The following is an 11,458-nucleotide window of genomic DNA, read 5'->3' on the forward strand; positions in this document are numbered from 1 at the left end:
AAGGAAGGAAGGAAGGAAGGAAGGAAGGAAGGAAGGAAGGGAGGGAGGGAGGGAGGGAGGGAGGGAGGAAGGAAGAAGTCACTGGGTCTACAGAGTGAGTTGCAAGACAGCCAAGTCTACACAGAAAAACCTTGTCTCAAAAAAACAGCACAGGGAGGAGGAGGAGATCATGTAACATTTCATTTTCCAATGCTGCTTCTAATTTCTTTGGTTTTGATGTAATTAACACTATAATTATGAAAAAGCACTATAATTATGAATATAGCCAATGACTGCTTTTTTCTCTATTGAGTCTTTCCAGCTAATTGATAAGTCTATAGGAAACCCCAGGAATCCTCCAGAGCAAACACTAATTATAAAATATCTAATAAGACCAATTACTATATTGACCATATTTGGGGCCAAATTTCTCACTTCTTTCATTATAGACCCTTAAAAGGTCAATCTTCCTGAAATCCTTATCTATCATGTCTTTTCCAAAAGACGACATTGGTAAAAAGCAGAAAGAATCGTGGCATCCTCGCCTTCCCAATCTTAACACAGGCAGCTCAGTTATGACCTTGATGTGACACAGAAAAGCAGTTCTTAGGCAAAGACTCTTAGATGAATATAAATTAGCTTTAAAAAGTCTTATTATTGCTGCTTGGGAATTTAGGAGCCTTGTATCATTATAAGCAAACATGCCACATGTGTCATTTCATAATGAAACGTTTCTTTTAAAAGATGTTGATATCTGGACAGCTTGGGAATTTGGGAACTCTGCAGATACTGAAAATAGAGTAATTAAGTAAGCAATAAGATGCCGTCCTAAGGGAAGCTGCCTTACACAGACGCATTTTGTCCCATGATTTACGTTGTCAAGCTATGTAGATTATGTTTGGACCTTGGAGTAAAGGGAACTTGAATATTCATTGTGTTTATCAGTAACTGTGAACATCTGTTTCCTTTTTTTCTCTTGTTCTATCAAATAAGTTTACTCTAAACCTTGCCTTTGGATCAAAGACAATTGCCAAATGAATAAATGTGAGCATACATAGGCTCGTTGTAATGAACTATTTACTAAATGTATGTTTGCATGTTTATTATACAATGCCATAAGATAGAAGAGTTGCTGGGGTCAATAGCAACGAATGAACAAGGTAGGAAGGCTCTCAGTGGGACAGATTAATAGCAATCAGACTGCAGAAGAGAGGGAGAACAGCAAGAGGCTGAGGGGACATTAGTTAAACAGATCATTGGAAAGTGTCATTTAGGATAGAAGATGTCGCCCTATGCCAACACGACCAACGTCTGTGCAAAGGGGGAAGACTTTTTCATGCAACCTAATTGAAAAATCAGAAGCCATTTAACATCTAAACTTAGCATGACTCCCTTCTCATCCAAGTGAAACACTGATTTTTTCCTAATTCTGTTGTCCTCTGTAGGATAAAGCCCACCAGATAGTTCGTGTTCTGGTACGTATTCATTTACCAGGGAAGATGAGAACCACATGTTATGACATCCTACTTTCTTCAACATGATATTTGAGAAGTTAATATATGTCCATTTTTTTTCTGGAACACAGCGCCAATATATTTAGTCAAACATGATTCTGGTTGCTTTGATGGTATGTTTGGGGAAGGGGATGAGATTAGCATTTAAAGGATAAGGTTTTGGGTAAAACCGATGATTCTCCAAAATGAGACTTGTCTCCAATCAGGAAGCCTATGCAACAAAGACTGGGCTGCCCTCAGGCAGCAGGAATTTGGCCAGCAGATGAAATCTGTCTCTTCTTTGGTTGTAGCTTTTCCTTCCCTCCCTAGAGTGCTGCTTACCTTGCAGACTGCAGGTTGCTGGCAGCCACAGTTGCTTGAGTTAATTCCTTAATCATATTCTCTTGGTTCTGTTTTCTCTATAAAACCCTGACTAACTGGAGTATAGTGTATACCCTAGTATCTAAATATATTTACTCCATTACTGCGCATGTGAAGGAGAAACGATGGAGGAAAGAAACCTAGATTTGGAGCAGGAGAAATATTAGAAATCATCTAGTTCCCTGCGTGGATATTTCTTGACAGTTTTCTCTCCAAAGGAACCATGCAATTAAATAGGGTCTGCATTCCAAAGCAACCCTCAGCATTCATCGCTCTCCTCATCACTGATGGAAAAACTTAACAGCAAACAGTTCCAGAGAGCATCAACACACACTGTCGTGTTAGGGAACACATGGGAGAAGTCTCTGTCTGGGAGCAGAACAAGTCTGGCATTTATAGCCTGGCACCAGCCAAGAAGCAGAGAGGTTGAGGCATACCTGGGCCAGGCTATCACCCTCGAAGGCCAACCCTTTGTGACCCACTTCTCCTACCCAGGCAACCCCCCCTTCCTTAACAATCTAAAGCCTTCTAAAACAATGCTGGGTACTCAAACCCACTCAAACTATAACATCCCCACTCTTTTTCTCTTGGCTTTCTTTTAGAAATATTTTATTTATTTTTGTAAGATCTATTTGTTTTTGTTTTGTGTGTCCGAGTGTTTTTGCATTCATATGTGTATATATAGCTTGTGTATGACCAGTGCCCATGTAGGTGCCCTGAAACTGAGTTACAGATGGTTACTAGAAACCCAATGAGTGCTAGGAATCTAACCTGGGTCCTCTTCAAGAGCCACCAACCCCCATAACTGTTGAGCCTTCTCTCTGGCCCTTCCTCCTTATCATAGGGACGAACATACAGCTATCAGGAAGACCTAGTGTTGGACATGATATATTAAAAAAAGCACCCTCCTTAAACTTCAAGCGTTCAAAGGCAGGTCCTGACAAGGAAGGGGAAGACCATGGGCTAAGACTAGCTAGTGTGCATTTGAAGGCTGAGCCCATTCTCTGGCTTCCAATGCAGCACCATTCCCATAATTTCACGGGGCCTCCCAAGCTTAACAACTTGGAATGTCTTTTTAATCAACAAAGCATGAGATTAGGTAAATCCAGAAGATGTGAAAAGATTTCTTTAAAAGTGCTTTTTCGTTGGGACTCAAGGCTCCAGCTGCATAAGTAGCAGAGGATGGCCTAATGGGTCATCAATGGGAGGAGAGGCCCTTGGTCCTGTGAAGGTTCTATGCCCCAGTGTAGGGGAATGCCAGGGCCAGGAAGTGGGAGTGGGTGGGTTGGTAAGCAAGGGGTGGAGTGGGGGGGATAGGGAGTTTTTGGAGGGGAAACCAGGGAAGGGGATAACATTTGAAATGTAAATAAAGAAAATATCTCATTTAAAAAATGCTAAAAAAAAAAGCTTTTTTCATTTCATGGAAATAAGATGTAAATGGTTTAAATAATAACAGTGAAGATAATAGCCGGGCAGTGGTGGCACACACCTTTAATCCCAGCACTTGGGAGGCAGAGGCAGGCGGATTTCTGAGTTCGAGGCCAGCCTGGTCTACAAAGTGAGTTCAGGACAGTCAAGGCTACACAGAGAAACCCTGCCTCAAAAAAACTCAAAAACAGAAGAAAAAAAAAAAGAGTGAGGATGATAAAATAGGCTCCAAAAATAGAAATTTAAATATTTTAATCAGAAGCACAAGAACATGAAGTAACCAGGGAAACTTCTACACAAGGGACCCACCATTTTCCTGGGTTTTCAGTGGGAAAGCTCCATGTTAAATTAGTGCTGTTGCTGTCGCTACAAGTAACCCCTCCCTCACAATCAGGCACCTATAAAACCAGAGACAAGGCCTAGAGGACTGTGGTTACTGATCAAAGAAATGAGGCATGAGTCAACACACTGGGCCCGGGAAGAGATCCTGAACTGCCCAGAAAGTCTTTATTTCTTTAAGACCTACATCTGGTTCCAAGAGATCCAACCCTTATGAGATTATTCAACAGAGGGTTTTATATAACATTATCTCTTCCTGAAAGAGTTAATCTGAATAAGCCTGCCATTGCCCCTTTCCAAGCCAGGCAGTGGTGGCTCATGCCTTTAATCCCAGCACTTGGGAGGCAGAGGCAGGTGGATTTCTGAGGTCGAGGCCAGCCTGGTCTACAAAGTGAGTTCCAGGACAGCCAGGGCTATACAGAGAAACCTTGTCTCGAAAACCAAAAAAAAAAAAAAAAAGCTAAAAGACAAAATCAAAAGAGTTCATCCAAACGTGCCTGTCCATCACCTGCACAAGAACGTAGCTATCAATCAGGAATGCTGCCTGGTCCAGAAGATTTGTGGGTAATATAAATCCGGCCCAAAATGTAGATGGGCATAAGTGGTTCCCATGGTGATGGCCTCCCCTCACTCCTCAAAGAGATACTCTACAATAAACTTAGTCCATTTTCTAGCAGCATTCTGTGTATCTCTCATGAATCCTTTTAACAAAGATCACAAGTCCTAAGACACCTTAGGGAGTCCAGATTAGGATTCCCATGACAGTCCAAGGTCCCTTTCCATTTGTGTTAACACTTGAGTTACAAGTTAAAGCGTGCTGTGTAGATCCTACTGGTGTCTGAGTGTGCCTTGTGACTGTCATTTTGATGAGATCTGGAATCACCAAAGACAAGACTCTGAGCAAACCTTATAGGATTCTTGGCCTCGGTGTGCCTGTGAGAAATTATCTTAATGGTCTTAACTGAAGTAGAAAGGTCCTCCCTAAATGTATGCCACCATTCCCGGGGCTAGACTCTTGGATTACACGGGAAGGAGAAATCTACCTGAACAACACAATTTTTAGTTCTCTGTCTCTTGAGTGTGGATGCCACGTGACCAGGTGACTCCCCCTCGGGTCATTGCACCTCTTCTGTTTTGATGGAGCAAACCCTCAAACTGAGAAACAAAGTAAATGCCTCCTCCCTTAAGGTTTGTGTTGTGTTGGTTTGGTTTCCTATGGTTTGGTTTGGGAGTTTTTTGGGTTTGTTTTGTTTTGTTTTGTTTTTGCAAGAGCGTTGTTTATTTTAATTTTTGGATTTTTTTTTTTAGTTTTTGTTTTTGTTTGCTTGTTTGTTTTCTTGAGGGTTTGTTGGTGGTGGTGGTGGTTTTTGAGACAGGGTCTTACCACATAACCTTGGCTGGTCTGGAACTCACGGTGTAAACCAGGCTGGCCTTGACTCATAGAGATGCACCTGCTGCCTCTGACAATCCTGACAGTTTTATTTTATGTGTATGGGTGGTTTTCCTATATGTGTGTGTGTGGGGGGGGGGGTTGCTGTAAGTATGGCTGGAGCCTGAGGAAGACAAGGGGTGTGTGTTAGATCCTTGGAACTGGAGTTACAAACATTTGAGAGCTGTCATGTGAGTGTCCTTAAGTTGCTTTGGTCAGAAAGAGAAAAAACAACTACTGTGTCCCTCGAGGGCTTATTTAAATTATTAATATAGGGTAAGTTACAGGATAATGCTGTTGTTGTTGCTTAGGGTTTTTTGTCTTAACTTTTTTTCTTTTTATTAGATATTTTCTTTATTTATATTTCAAATGTTATCCCCTTTCCTGGTTTCCCCTCCAAGCCTCCCCTCTCCCCTCCCCCCTACCCCTGCTCCCCAACTCACCCACTCCCATTCCTGGCTCTGGCTTTCCCCTATACTGGGGCATAGAGCTTTCACAGGACCAAGTGCCTCTCCTCCCACTGATGACCGACTAGGCCATCCTCTGCTACATATGCAGCTGGAGCCATGAGTCCCACCATGTGTGCTCTTTGGTTGGTGGTTTAGTCCCTGGGAGCTCTAGGGGTACTGGTTGCTTTATATTGTTGTTCCTCCTATGGGGCTGCTAACCCCTTCAGCTCCTTGGGTCCTTTCTAAGATAGAATCTCACTATCACCATCAAACCTGTCACAGATAAAAGGTTTGCAGTACTACATTCTTGCATTGGATATTGATCATCGACCTTTCCTTTAACCTCCCTTGCTTCCTCTCTCTCCACCCTTATCCTAAACACCGCGAGGTTACCCTCTGCTTTCAGTTCCCCTTCTACTTTTAGGTCTTTTTTTTTTCCATTTTTCCATACCTGTCTTTTGTCTGGTTAATTTTGTTCACTGTCCTCCAATAGGATCCATACTCCCGGAACAAGGTTTTACTTATGACTTAATAATACTCTGTTGGGAACTATGTGGGGGCTGGGGAGGGGGGCAGAAGGGAGCAGCGGCTGTCGCTGCACGGTTCAGTGAGGGAGCGGCGCAAGTTGGAATCGAAGCCTCTTAAAATGGCAGATGATTTGGACTTCGAGACAGGAGATGCAGGGGCCTCAGCCACCTTCCCAATGCAGTGCTCAGCATTACATAAGAATGGTTTTGTGGTGCTCAAAGGCCGGCCATGTAAGATTGTCGAGATGTCTACTTTGAAGACTGGCAAGCATGGCCATGCCAAGGTCCATCTGGTTGGCATTGACATTTTTACTGGGAAGAAATATGAAGATATCTGCCCGTCGACTCATGGATGTCCCCAACATCAAAAGGAATGACTTCCAGCTGATTGGCATCCAGAACGGGTACCTATCCCCGCTCCAGAACAGCGAGAAGGTACGAGAGGACCTTCGTCTGCCTGAAGGAGACCTTGGCAAGGAGATTGAGCAGAAGTATGACTGTGGAGAAGAGATCCTGATCACAGTGCTGTCTGCCATGACAGAGGAGGCCATGGCAAAATAACCGGCTTCCAGGGTGGCGGTGGTGGCAGCAGTGATCTATGAGCCTACAGAGGCCCCTCCCCGAGCCAGGTTCTGCTCTGGCTGGGCCCTTGGCTAGACTCCTATTCAAATTTATTTGACGTTTTATTTTGGTTTTCCTCACCCTCTCGGGAGACCCTGCCCTTCACCTAGCTCCATTGGCCAGGAATGAGGGAGCCATGGCCTTGGTGAAGCTCCCTGCCTCTTCTCTCGCAGCCCTGATGGGGGAGAGGGAGTTGGGTACTGCTTGTGGTTTAGGTTCCCCTCTCCTTTTTTTCTTTTTAATTCAATTTGGAATCAGAAAGCTGGATTCTGGCAAATGGTCTTGTGCCCTTTATCCTACTCATCCCTGATCTGGACCCCTGTTCTCCATAGTCCTTCACCGGCAAGCACCACTGTACAGAGTGCGGACCAGCCCCCTTCCCCGCTTATGTCTCTTCCCAAACCCCTGTAGGGGTGGTGAGAAGAAGAGGGGGGAGGGGACACGATCCCTCCTCAGTCATCTGGGAAGGCCTTGCCCCCACGGGCTTTACCCTTTCCTGTGGGCTCTCTCCCTGACACATTTGTTAAAAATCAAACCTGAATAAAACTACAAGTTAAATAATAATAATAATAATAATACTCTGTTATGTACAATATCATACTTCTTTTATCCATTCACCAGCTGATGGACATAAACTAATGTCACTATTGTGAGTTACTGCAGTGAATGTGAATGTGCATGTATCTCTGTTACATGCTGACTTTGATCCCTTCATGCATAAACCCAAGAACGGAACAGCGGGGTGAGCTCATAGATGCTATTATACTGCCGTTATGGTGTGCTATGGTCAGTAGAAGCTTTAATCTTTCTTTTATGAAATACAAAAGAGGGTTGTTGTTTTTTTTTTTTATCCATTATCATTCATGGATTTTACCAACAAATATTTGGGTGAATTACTTTCTCCTGAGTTTAGTCTACAGCCCTGTGAGCTTTTCAAATACGAAGACTCAAAACTAGGCTGAGCTTAAGCAGGGTTCCCCTCGGATGTATCTCTCGTTTCTCCTGTGCCTGCCTCTTCCCCCCTCTGCACACCTGTAGTCAGATCTGTTCACCTATAGTCTCCACCTAGCTCTAGGCTCTATATGTGACATTATTTCTTTTTTTTTTAATTTTATTAGATATTTTCTTTATTTACATTTCAAATGCTATCCTGAAAGTTCCCTATACCTTCCCCCAGCCCTGCCCACTCCCAGTTCTTGGCCCTGGTGTTCCCCTGTACTGGGGCATATAAAGTTTGAAAGACCTAGGGGCCTCTTTTCCCAATGATGGCCGACTAGGCCATCTTCTGCTACATATGCAGCTAGAGACACAAGCTCTAGGGGTACTGGTTAGTTCATATTGTTGTTCCTCCTATAGGGTTACAGACCCCTTTAGCTCCTTGGGTACTTTCTCTAGCTCCTCCATTGGGGGCTCTGTGTTCCATCCAATAGCTGACTGTGAGCATCTACTTCTATGTTTGCTAGGCCCCGGCATAGCCTCACAAGAGACAGCTATATCAGGGTCCCTTCAGCAAAATCTTCCTGGAATATGCAATAGTGTCTGGTTTTGGTGGCTGATTATGGGATGAATCCCCAGGTGGGTTAGTCTCTGGATGGTCCATCCTTTCGTTTTAGCTCCAAACTTTGTCCCTGTAACTCCTTTCATGGGTATTTTGTTCCCTATTCTAAGGAGGAACGAAGTAGCCACACGTTGGTCTTCCTTCTTGATTTTCTTGTGTTTTGCAAATTGTATCTTGGGTATTCTAAGTTTCTGTGCTAATATCCACTTATCAGTGAGTGTATATCTTCTTTTGTGATTGGGTTACCTCACTAAGAATGATATCCTCCAGATCCATCCATTTGTCCAAGAATTTCATAAATGCATTGTTTTTAATAGCTGAGTAGTACTCCATTGTATAAATGTACCACATTTTCTGTATCCATTCCTCTGTTGAGGGACATCTGGGTTCTTTCCAGCTTCTGGCTACTATAAATAAGGCTGCTATGAACATAGTGGAGCATGTGTCCTTATTTCCAGTTGGAACATCTTCTAGGTATATGCCCAGGAGAGGTATTGCGGGATCCTCCGGTAGTACTATGTCCAATTTTCTGAGGAACCACCAGACTGACTTCCAGAGTGGGTGTACAAGCTTGCAATCCCACCAGCAATGGAGGAGTGTCCCTTTTTCTCCACATCCTCGCCAGCATCTGTGTGACATTATTTCTTACCCTTAGTCTTGTCACTAGCCAGTGTCTTAACAGAGACTACTTCATGAACTGAAAGTGGTGGTTTTCAAATCATATCCTGAAGGTATAACAAAGTCCTTTCCCTACACGTCTTGGCTCTCTCGTTCATCCACTGTATTCTTCACAATGCTTCTTTTCTAGGTTCCCATGGCAAACATTCTGGTGGAGCAACTTCTCTCTTGGGCAAGTGGATACTCTCGCATGAGACAGCATAAACAGTAGTTAAAGGCCAAAAAAAAAAAAAAAAGTTGTGGCCTATCATGAAGAAGCACGCTCCCTGCCATCTCCTCTTGTGAATGTCAGGGCAGAGACAAACTAGCCTTCTTGGTGTTTCTTTGTCTCTGACACATTGGAAAGTAAGACTGAGTTTACTCACCTGGAATTAAGGTGATATTACTCCAGATTTTTCTCTGGGTTAATTTCCTTGTTCACTGTTTTAGCCAAGGAAGTCTCAGGCTGCTTTACACCAAAAGAACTTCCTAGTACCTCTGCCTTCCCCACACTCCAAGGCCTACTGCCTTAGCCTCCACCATACCCCTGGACCATCCAGTACTCATTACTCAGGCTCAAGGACCCCTCAGTATCTGCCTGACCCACGCCCCAGGGCCTCCTAGTATCTAAGTCTTTCCTATACCCTAGGACCACCTAGCACTTAGACCTTACCAATACTTCAGAGCCTCCATGACCCAGGCTTTACCCGTATCCCAGGGCCTTGGAATCAGCACAGTCTGGGCTCTAGAGAGTTAAGTCTCTACAAGTTGGAGTAGAAGAAAGAGAGTTCCCGTCTAATCATTAAAGTTCTAGGATCACCAACACTTGTTTAACACAGAACACTGTCATGGATGATGCAATTACCAGCCTAAGAGCCAGCGCTTGGGTCTATGGGCTTGGACCTATGGGCTTGCAGAGTATACTTTGGGAAATACGTGTCAGCACCATTTAAGAAGCACCCTTAATGCAAGCTGACTTGTCTAGTGAAAAGAAAAGTCAAAGGGCAGGTTTTGGTTGTGTTCCATGTTTCAAAACAACCAAGAACAAAACCACCGAGAAGGAAGGAAAAGCAACATCAACGTCTCTTAAGTTTACTCGATCTTATCTGCATTATTTTTAACATTGAAAACATTTTGGAAGTCAAATGAAGCCATTCTCGAATTGAATACTCCAAAGAGGGAAAAACTGGCATGAGGGAGCTCGGGGCTTGCCAAACTGAAGGAATGTTAGTGAAGATTCCTTACATAAATGTTCCCTGGCCTTGGAGTGAACTAACAGGTCTTAAAAGTTGCATTAGCCAAAGCAAATTCCCGTAGCAAATAAAGTTCTTCAGTGAATGCACCAAATTTTTCCTTTCTGCTGCTTAAAGAGTAGTCGCTACCAGGTATCCTTACAACCAGCAAGCTCAAGTGTTCAGGGTATTTCATAGATGACTTACCGTCTACGAGACAGATTGAACTGCCCCAGTTCTACAAGGGAGATGGAGATCAATAAACCATGGAGCAAACTGCTTAAGAGCTTGTCCCAACATCAGCACCAAAGCAAGCTCTGCTCAGAAGACTTTCTGTTCTTACAACCCTAGGTTCATGGATTTCAAGACAGCAGAAGGATTTTGTTTCTGCACTGTTTTAGAGTTCGGATAGAATAAGATTAGCAGTCCGAAAGACTAGTCATTGAATGTTCTGGAATTGAGAGGGGTGCTTTTGGGGGTGGGAATTTGGATCTTTTGACTGCTGTTACTGTTTTTGTTGTTGCTGCTACTTTGAGTTGGGAGGAGGTTTTGGTTTTTTGAGACAGTGCATCATGTTGTCCAGGTTGGCCTGGTTCTCTTGCCTCAAGCTCTTAAGTGCTAAGATTAAGGGTATCTACTACCACTCCTGGCTTTTATTACTTATTTATTTGTGATTTATTTGAGAAAAGGTATGACTTTGTACCTGTGATGGTTTTATATGCTTGGCTCAGGGAGTGGCACTATTTGGAGGTCTGGCCTTGTTGTAGTAGGTGTGGTCTTGTTGTAGTAGGTATGTCACTGTGTGCATGGGCTTTAAGACTCATCCTAGATGTCTGGAATTCAGTACTCTGCTAGTAGCCTTCAGATGAAGATGTAGAACTCTCAGCCCTGTCTGCACCATGACTGCCTGGATGCTGTCATGTTCTCACTTGATAATAATGGACAGAACCTCTGAGTCTGTAAGCCAGCTCCAATTAAATGTTGTCTTTGGTCATGGTGTGTGTTCACAGCAGTAAAGCCCTAAGACAGTACCTGAGCTGCCATTGAATTACCATACTCCTACCTCAGCCCCCTGGGTACAGGGATTGCAGTTGAGCAGAATCACACCTGGGTGTAAGGAAGTTGCATGTTTTGGCCATGTGTTTAACAAGTACTGACAGGACTTGAATGTCCTTCTGGAACTAGTATTGGGATTGAGTTCCCATTGTAGTGGTGTTGGGAGGAGAGAGTTTGGTAAGGTCATGAAGCCACGCAGGCTCCACGCTCATTGATGGGATTGGCACTGTTAGAAAGAGCAAAGCCTCTTTTTTTATTATTTATTTATTTATTTTTATTACATATTTTCCTCAATTACATTTCCAATGC

At 43.5% G+C, this 11,458-nt stretch overlaps 1 pseudogene across 1 annotated transcript; it reads left to right on the plus strand.

Moving 5' to 3' along the window:
* The first annotated feature begins 6,105 nt into the window (after positions 1–6,105).
* On the plus strand, positions 6,106–6,727 carry LOC110295196 (annotated as a pseudogene). Its single transcript, XR_002378023.1, has one exon. The product of XR_002378023.1 is annotated as a eukaryotic translation initiation factor 5A-1-like (transcript).
* The last annotated feature ends 4,731 nt before the right edge of the window (positions 6,728–11,458 follow it).

Source organism: Mus caroli, chromosome 5, assembly GCF_900094665.2.
Source record: "Mus caroli chromosome 5, CAROLI_EIJ_v1.1, whole genome shotgun sequence".
Lineage (NCBI taxonomy): Eukaryota > Metazoa > Chordata > Mammalia > Rodentia > Muridae > Mus > Mus caroli.